This window comes from Nannospalax galili, unplaced genomic scaffold (genome assembly GCF_000622305.1).
Source record: "Nannospalax galili isolate Female #2095 unplaced genomic scaffold, S.galili_v1.0 scaffold192, whole genome shotgun sequence".
Classification (NCBI taxonomy): domain Eukaryota; kingdom Metazoa; phylum Chordata; class Mammalia; order Rodentia; family Spalacidae; genus Nannospalax; species Nannospalax galili.
In genome coordinates this window covers 1,392,514-1,402,204 of record NW_008331810.1, presented here as the reverse complement: position 1 = coordinate 1,402,204, position 9,691 = coordinate 1,392,514, and positions in this window count along the sequence as shown.

Below are 9,691 nucleotides of genomic sequence, written 5' to 3'. Positions count from 1 at the left end.
GAAAGAAAGAAAGAAAGAAAGAAAGAAAGAAAGAAAGAAAGAAAGGGGTTAGGGAGCCAGAGACATGGCTCAGCAACTAAGAGCACATATTTCTCTTGCAGAGGACCTGAGTTTGGTTCCTGCCACTCATGTTGGGTGGTCTACAACCACCCATAACTCCAATTCCAGGGATCCAATATTGGTACCTGCACTCATATGCAAAAATTTACACACACACACACACACACACACACACACACACAAAGAGAAAGAAAAAACAGGACCAGTGTAGTATACACCTTTAATCCCAGCACTCAGAAAGCAGAAGCAGGTAGATCTCTGTGAGTTCTAGGCTAGCCAGGGCTACACAGTGAGACTCTGTCTCAAAAAGAAAACAAAACAGGGACTGGAGAGATGGCTCAGAGGTTAAGAACACTGGTTGTTCTTGCAGGAGACCCAGGTTTGAATCCCAGCACCTACATGGCAGCTAACAATTGTCCGTAATTCCAGTCCCAGGGAATCCAACAGCCTCTTCTGACCTCTGTGGGCATTGCATGACATGGGTGCACCTACCTACATGCAGGCAATACACACATACACATAAAATAAAAAGAATAAAAAAATGTTTTTTTAAAGAAAAAAAAACAAAACAAAAAAAAGGAAGGAAGGAAGAAGGGAGGGAAGGAGAGAGGGAGGGAGGAAGGAGAGAGACAGAGACATGGGCTGAAGGAACCCCAGACTGCACTAACACAATAAGCTGCTCAGTCCAATAATCTCCAAACATCCTTCGGTGGGACGTGACCATTTTCTCCTTGTTTATGTTAATTTGGGTTCTATGACTCATAACCAAACCTTTCTCTTTTCTCTTCACACTCAGTCCTGTCCATTCCTACCACCAAAGCGTATCCCGAATCCCCGCACCCAGCACCACTGCACCCATTCCTCCATCAATGGAGGTTCAAGCTGTTTCCATACTGTGCTGTTAGGAATAATGTCGCAGTAAACAGAGGGTTGCAGGTGTTGCTTCCAGATGTCGAGTTCAGTTCCTTGGACAAATATACAGCTAAGACTTCCAGTTCCATTTTTTATCTTTGGAGGAACATCCACCTGGTTTTCCATAAAGAGTGCAGACACCACTTAGGGTCCTACCAACAGTGGACAAGGGCTCCCTTTTCTCTGCGTGCTCGACAATACCTTGTCGTTTACCTTTTTTGATCATAGACATTCTAACTGATGTGAGGGAGTATCTCATTGTGAATTTGCTTTACATTTTCCGGTGACAAGTGATGTTGAGCAACTTTTCAGACCTCTTGGCCACGTGTGATGCTTGGTCTTGACTTAAATTGATGGGATTCAGCATCTCCTAGGAAACATACTTCTGGTAATGTCTCTAAAGCTGTTTCTAGAGAAAATTAACAAGGGAAAGACCTGCCTTTAAATTGGGCAGCAGAGCTGGAAAGTCAGCTCAGTGGTTAAGAGCACAGGTTGCCCTGACAAAGGACCCAGGTTCAGTTCCCAGCACCCACATGGATGCTCACAACCATCTGTAACTCCAGTTACAGGGGATCCAATGCCCTCTTCCAGCCTCTGCAGGTACCAAGCACAGACGGTACACATACATACATATATACAAGCAAACATTCATACACATAAATGAAAAGTAAATAAATCTCAGGGCTGGAGAGATGGCTCAGTAGCTAAGAACATGTTCTTCCAGAGGACCCAAGTTCGATTTCCAGCAAACATCTCAAATGGCTCACAATTGTCTGTAACTCCAGCTCTGGGGCATCTGACACCTCTGGCTTCTGCAAGCACTGGCACTCACATGCACACACACATACATACACACAGACACACACACACACAGAAACAAATTTTTTTTAATAATTTTTTTTAATTAAAAAATATTGGGGGGGTCTTTTTTGAAACAGGGTCTCCCTGTAGCCCCAGCTAGCCTGGAACTCACTATGTAGACCAGGCTAGCCTTGAACTCACAGAGATCTGCCTGCCTCTGCCTCTGCCTCCTGAGTGCTAGGAATACAGGCGTGCACCACCATGCCTGCCTAAAAAAATAAATCTTAAAAGCAGGGGCAGCACCTTCCTATGGATAGCCCAGACACAGAGAAGTCTGAGGAGAAAGCAGTACTGCCTGCCTGAGCTTCTTTCTGAGTGATTCTGTCCATCACATCCTACCATCCTCTGCTGACAACAGACTCTGTAGGAATGACTTTTATAAAATGGACAGAATCTGGACTAATGACTTTGGTTAACCTTAATTAACCAAACTCACTGAACCATGTGCTCTTGTGACCTGGGCACCTGACCTTGATTCTTGGGAACCTCAGTTTGCTACTCTACCCCAAGGTAATGAGTGAATGTGGGTATGTCTGAGAATTAACATATCAAAATGCTGAAAGTCAGCATGGGCATCTTCACTGAAAAAAATGAAAATTGGAAAGAACACTTGATGTTGCATGAGATGTTTTAAGCCTAGGGATGAAAAGGCAAGACTGGCTGGAGAGATGGCTCAGCAGTTAAGAACACTGGCTGCTCTTGCAGAGGACCTGGGTTCGAATCCCAGCACCCACATGGCAGCTAACAACTGTCAGCAACTCCAGTTCCAGTCTCTTCTGTCCTCCGCGGGCATTGCAGACACGGGTGCACTTACCTACATGCAGGCAATACACGCACACACATAAAATAAAACAAAAAAAAAGGCAAGATTGTCTGATAATGGTAGATCTGAGTTTGTAGTTCTCCAAACTTGGGGCTGGAGAAATGGTTTTGAATAAAAATGTAGGTGAGGCCTGGCACCAGGACACAGTTCCAAGGAACAGTTCCAAAAGACATCTGGCAGCATGAGTGTCTTCCAAGTTCAGGCCCACTCTTAATTAAAGCTAACTAAAGTTAAAAGTCAGGCTGTAGGCCAGGTGTGGTGGCACACTCCTTTAATACCAGCACTCAAGAGGCAGAGGCAGGCATTTCTCTGTGAGCTCAAGGCTAGCCTGCTCTACATAGTGAGTTCCAGGCCAGCCAGCTGCAGCTACAGAGACCTCGTCTCAAGAAAGAACCCCCCCCCAAAAAAGAGTCAGGCTATTTATTCGGGTATTAATTATAATGTGGCATCACCACAAGATTCTTTTACCTCCAACATGGACTAAAATATCAGCTACTCTCTGAGAATGTTCCAGGCCTGCAGTGCTGACCCAGGACTGGTTCATAGGCTGAGCAACCACGGGGTTCTCATTCTCCCCAGTGTGCAGATGGCCAGTGTTAGACTAGCCAGTCCCTACGGTATAAGCCAACCTAGTAAACCCCTCATATAGTATATACGCATTCTGTTGGTGCTCTACCTCTTCATAACCTTCCTAATACACCACGTGTGTGTCCTCTCTGGAAAAAATGTCCACTGGAATTTATAGATATATTTATATATCTATTTTATAGATATATTTATAGATATATTTTTAAATATTTTATTTATTATTTTATGTGTATGTGTGTATTGCCTGGAACTGGAGTTAGGACAGTTGTTAGCTGCCATATGGGTGCTGGGATTCGAACCTGGGTCTTCTGCAAGAACAACCAGTGTTCTTAACCGCTGAGCCATCTCTCTAGCCCCATATTTATTATTTTTATTTTATGTGTATGAGTGTATTGCGCTGTCTGTGTTTAAGTGCACACGTGTTTTGCAGTACCCACAGAGGTCAGAAGAGGGTGCCAGATCCTGTGAAACTGGAGTTATGGACAGTTGCTAGCTGCCATGTGGGTGCTGGGATTCAAACCCAGGTTCTCTGCAAGAGCAATCAGTGCTCTTAACCACTGAACCATCTCTCCAGCCCCTATATTTAAAGTATTAAAATGTTAACAGACTAATACACGAATCACCCCTTACCATTTTGTGGTGGGTTTCCTGATAGCTTTGTTAACTGTGTCCTTTGCAGTCCAGAAAGTCCTTCATTTGATGTAAGCACTGGTTCTTGCTTGTGTTGCATACCCTATGGAAAACCTCATCACCACAGACAGTGTCAGGGAGTGCTTTCCAGCGTTTTTCCTCTGGGAGACTCAGTTTCAAATCTGTAAGTCTCAAAACTACTTCCAGTGGATTTTACTGTGTGGTGTGAGATAAGGGTCCAAGTTCATCCTTTTGTACACACACACACACACACTCACTCACAGAGACATACACAAAAATAAAATCAATCTTTTTATTTGTTTATTTGAGACAGGATCTTCCTGTAGCCCAGCTGTCCTGGAACTGGCTACGTAGACCAGGCTGAACTTGATCTCACAGAGATCCACCTGCCTTTGCCTCCCAAGTGCTAGGATTAAAGGCATGTGCCACCACACCCAGCTTATAAAATCAATATTAAAGGGGGAAAAAATCTGGTTGCAGTGGCTTAATCTGTAATCCTAGCACTCCTACAGAAGATGGGAGACAGAGACAAAAGAATAAGCCAGAAGTTTGCATACATATGTAGTATGAGAAACCCTGCCTCTAAAACAAGTTAGAAGGAGAAAACTGATTCCCCAAAATTTGTCCTCTGACCTCCACATGTAGGCATGCCTGCACACACATGCACACAAAATAGATTAGTATTTAAAATTGAGTTGTATGCATTTAACAGTTTATAACTATATTCAATATAATTATATACTTATATAATTTACATAGTGTAATAATAGTTTTGATGCCTTATGGGATTTTTTTTTTTTGAGACAGGATCTTACTGTAGAGCCCAGATTGGCCTTAAACTCACTGCACCTCAGACTTTCCTCAAAGGCATGGCAATCCTCCTGCCTCATCCTCTAAGAGCTGGGGGTAGAGGAGTGATCCCTCATGCCTACGTGTTAGTCTATATCCTGGTGACATAGTATTGTGATTGCTAGTTTTGTAAAATCATCTGGAATTAAGGGCGTATGGTGCTGTCAGGGTTGTTCTTGGAGAAATTTACTTTGGGAACTATTTGTCCTATTCCTATGATAAATGTCACTGAATTTCTATATTTGAGAATTTTCTGTATGAAATCATGTACACAGGCAAGCATAGCTTCCTTTCTGATTTGAACACTGTGGGTTTATCCCCTCCAAATCTCCTTTTGCAATCTACTTGCCATTTTAACTGCTTTAGTTACATCTGCATTGGTGTCACCACTGGAAAATAATTAGGAAGAAAGATTTATTTTGGCTGCTTATTTCACAGGATCAGTCCATCCTTACTCCCCTAACTGTGCTTGGGCAGAACACCACAGCCATGGGCATGTGTAGTGGAGGACAACTGTTCACATCAACCAGGAAGCATGGGAAGCAGCTAGAGACACTAGACCCTCAAAGACCCGTAAGCTTCAGTCCCTTTCTGGTCCTCCCAAAGTATATGTAATGGTCTCCCGTGAGTTCCATACAATTTTTTCATTATTTTTCACATACTAAAAAGGTCAGGGTAGCAATGCTATGCTATGCACATTTCATCACATGCTTTAAAAAAATTAGTACATGCACACTATGGAATACAATGCAGTGAGAGAGAGAAATGATAGAAATGAGATTTCTCCTTTGAGAAATGATAGAAACAACCTCGTGTGTGTGTGTGTGTGTGTGTGTGTGTGTGTGTGTGTGCACGCGCGCGTGTGTGCGTGCGCGTGCACGCGCATTAGGACCCACATAAACACGCATGCTATGGCGCTCATGTGGAAGTCAGAGGACAACTTTCCCAAGTCCATGCTCTCCTTCCACAGAAGGTTTTGGATATCAAACTCAGGTTGTCGGGCTTTTACCCCCTGTGCCACAAGTGAATTTAAGCTGGGTGTAGTGGCCACAATTGCAATCCCAGTGCTAGGGAGGCTGAAGTGAGAGGGTCAGGAATTCCAGGCCAGCCTAGTCTGCACAGAAGACCCTGTCACAAGGGGGCGGGGGGAGGAAGAGGGGAAGGGGAGGTGGAGAGGAGAGAGGGGAGAAATCATATCACTTGAAGCTCTTTATCACTCTCTCCGGCAGTCACTCGTTCCCTAGTACAGCCGAAGCAGGAAAAACAATCTCATTTTTAACATACCGGTTTTGCCTGTTTGGACAGATTATATGAGAAGAATCACCCAGTATGTGGGGCCTGGCATTTTTCCCCTAACATTGTGTAGGATACATGTGTTACTCAAATATCTCATTATTGTGACAAAATACTTGAGAGAAACAAAAGAGGAAAGATTTTGGCCTGTGATTTTAGAGGTTTAAGTCCAGTCATCTGGCCCCAGTGTTCTGAGCCTGAGATGAGGCAGAGGACCCTAGTGGCAGCATCAAGTCAGAGAAGCAGAGGCCAGGTGGACGCAAGATAGGCCCTTCAAGTGACCTTTTCCTCCAACTAGACCTTACCTCCAAAAAGCCCATTCGGCTATAAACTTATGAATGAATTCTGGGGCTTAAGAGATGGTTCAACAGTGGGGAGTTCTGGCAGTGCTTACAGAAGACCAGGGTTTGAATTCCACCACTCACATGGCAGCTAACAACCATCCACAGCTTCGGTTCAAGGGGATCCAACACCATCTTCTGTCCCCCAAGGGCACTGCATGACACGGGTGCACACATGCAGCCATAACACTCATACACATAAAATAATAAATTCTTTAAAAACATATGAATGAATTCACCCCTAGATGAAGTTATTGCCTTTGTGATCCAGTTACTTCTCAGTAACACCATCAACTGGAGATCACGCATTCAACACATGAGCCTTTGGGGACACTTCAGATCCAAATCATAATAGTGTGTGTTACATGTTCATCCTCATTGCTGATCATCTTCCATTTATTTACCTGCCCCCCTGTGATAGCTTTAGTGTCAACTTGACACACCTGGGTAGAGAGAGCCTCAGTTGGGGAATTTCCTCCATAGGACTGACCTAATGGACATGTCTGTGGGGCATTTCCTTTATTGTTGAGTGATGTGGGAAGGCCCAGCCCACTGTGGGTGGTATCACCCCTGGACGGATGGTCCTGTATAAGAAAGCAGGTTGAGCATGGGTTGGGGGGAACAAACCAGTAAGCAGCGTTCCTCCATGGCCTGTGCTCCAGCTCCTGCCTCCAGATTCCTGCCCTGAGTTCCTACCTTGGGCTCCCTGATGACCTGTGAACTGGGAGATGTAAGCCAAATAAACCCTTTTCTCCTCAAGCTGATATTGGTCAGAGTGTTTTGTCACAGCAATTGAAAAGTACCTAGACCATCCTGTTAATGGGAATTTAGGTTGCTCCCAGTTTGGGCCTATTACAAACAGTCCAACTGAACGTTTTATTTGACATTCTCTGGTGCAAGTGTACAAACATTTTGAGTGAGTATATGTCTAAGAATTAGACTACTGAATCAGAGTTTAACTTTAAAAGATATTGCTGAGCAGGGTGTGGTGACACACTTTTAGACCCAACACTTGGGAGGCAGAGACAGGCAGATCTCTGTGAGATCAAGTCCAGCCTGGTCTACATAGTGAGTTTCAGGCCAGCTGCAGCTACAGGGAGACCCTGTGTCAACAACGACAAAAAATACTACTGAATAGTTTCAACTGTGTTCAGGTTGCTTCCTGTACTTATGCTGGCAATTAAAAAACAAAAAACTAGGTCAAAGCAAACATCTGTGGGCCCTTGACATGTCACCTCTAGCCTAGTGCACTTTAAATTCTCATGGGAGAAAGATCTTTATAAAGTGAATTCAAGTTCCAGCACATCTTTCCCTTAAGGTGAAATGTCCCCTTCATTCTTTTTTTACTTTCCCCCTTTGGATAATGGTCAAACATTACATAGCTGCCCTTCCCCTTCTCTCTGATACATACAAGGACATGTGTGCAGTTCCATCCCTGTCATTCTAAAGGTCCTGGAGAACTGCCAGGCCCCAGTCAGGCCTGGGGATGTTCTGTGTTATGGGTTTTCTCCATAGTCACACACACATAGTGCATTTTCCTCTCTTCACTGGGCCAACTTGTGTGTTTTCTGCTATTACATTACAAGCCCCAATGCTTGGGATACAGGCCTGCACTCTGTCTACCCCTAGACCTTCACAGTGCCTGACACAGGACAGTACTTAGCATAAATTTGTGCCACAAATGCAGGCAGTCCCAGATTGTGGGTTTTTTTTTTTTTTCTTTTTTAAAGGTTAATCAAGAAAGCGCATCAAACAAGGTAAAAGGTTGTGTTTTACTCCCACCCTGCCATGCTGTTCTCCCCAGAGGTAACCACTGGCTTCACTTTCTTCTGTGTAAGTCTCCAGATATGTACTAAAAGAGTAAAGAGGCAATTTTTTCAGTAGAATTAAGTATTCTTTCTTTGATATTGACAAGATATGACAAAGAACAGGAGTTACAAGGAAGGCCTCACTGAGAGGGTCACATTACGGATTTAAACAAGGGGCTGTCTGCAGTAGCTCATGAAAGGTAAGGACAGCAATCAAGAAGGCCCTGAAGCCCAGCCACCTGGCAGCATGTGAGGTGAAAGGCGTTGAGGGAAGGTGGGTGAGATTACGGAAGACTTTATAAACCACCCTGACGTCAGCCTTTTTGAGACAGGGTCGCACTACATAGTGGACAGCTGGCCTGCATTCGATAATTCGCTCCAGGCCCATCTATGATTTTTCCCTCCCCTACAATTCCAGCTGTTTTTGTTTTGTTTTGTCGTTTTTTGAGATGGGGGGTTCTCCCTATAGCCACATCTCGCTATGTAGACCAGTGAGATCCACCAGCCTCTGCCTCCCTGGCGCTGAGATTAAAGGCCTGCGGTACGACGCCCGGCTGACCATTTTATTAAAGATTTTTCCATAGTAACTCCACTCAATTCGGACTTCTAAAATTGCGTTGTACTGAATATTAAATATTCTTCCTTTAAAAGCGTGAGCAGAATGCCTTTTATCCCAGTACTCGGCGAGGCAGATGCAGGTGGATCTCTGTTAAGAGTTCGAGGCCAGCCTGGTTTACATAGGGAGTCCCAGCCAGCAGGAGCTGCATAATGTGATCCTGTCTTTAAATAAATAGATGGATAGACAAATAAATAAATGAAAGTGATGTGCGAACTCATGGCAACTAAATTCACACTGAATTATCCCCTCTTAAACGGCGCTGGCCTGGTGGGGAGGGGGCAGGTGCGGTTCCTGCACACGCATGCGCACAGGAAAACTGGGCCGGTGGAGACCTCTAGGAGACTATCACTGCCCGCCGACCGTGCTCCTGCCCAAGATCCGCTGCCCTGCGTACGCAGAACCACCATCCCGCAAACAAAGTTCCATAAAGAGAACCGACAGCACCAATCCTGCAGTTGTACAGCAGCGCCGGCGCACTGACGCCAGCGCCGCTTCCCTTCCCACGGCCTCCACGCCTGCGCACTAGGCCCCGGCTCTCAGGCCTCTCGCGCTTTGGCGCCTGATTTGCCTGCCCGGCTCCTGGCAATAGCGCCCGCTTGCTCCCAGTCTCTGAGACTTCCGAAGCACAGGCGAGTCGGGGGACCCCAGCGCGCAGGCGCCGGGATGCGGGGCCTCGGGCGCCCAGGTGCCCGGGGCATTGTGGGAAGGCGAGGGCCTTCCACGTGATGTGCTGCGGCCAATCAGCGCGCAGACCGCATCCTTCGCCCTCGACTTCAAGCAAGCTACCTAACGGGGCCTGGCGGCTCCGGGCCCGCCCCTCGGCCGGGGTCTGGGCGGTGGCGGGGGGCCGCGGCCGGGCGGGGGGCCGCGTGGGGCGGGGCCTGCC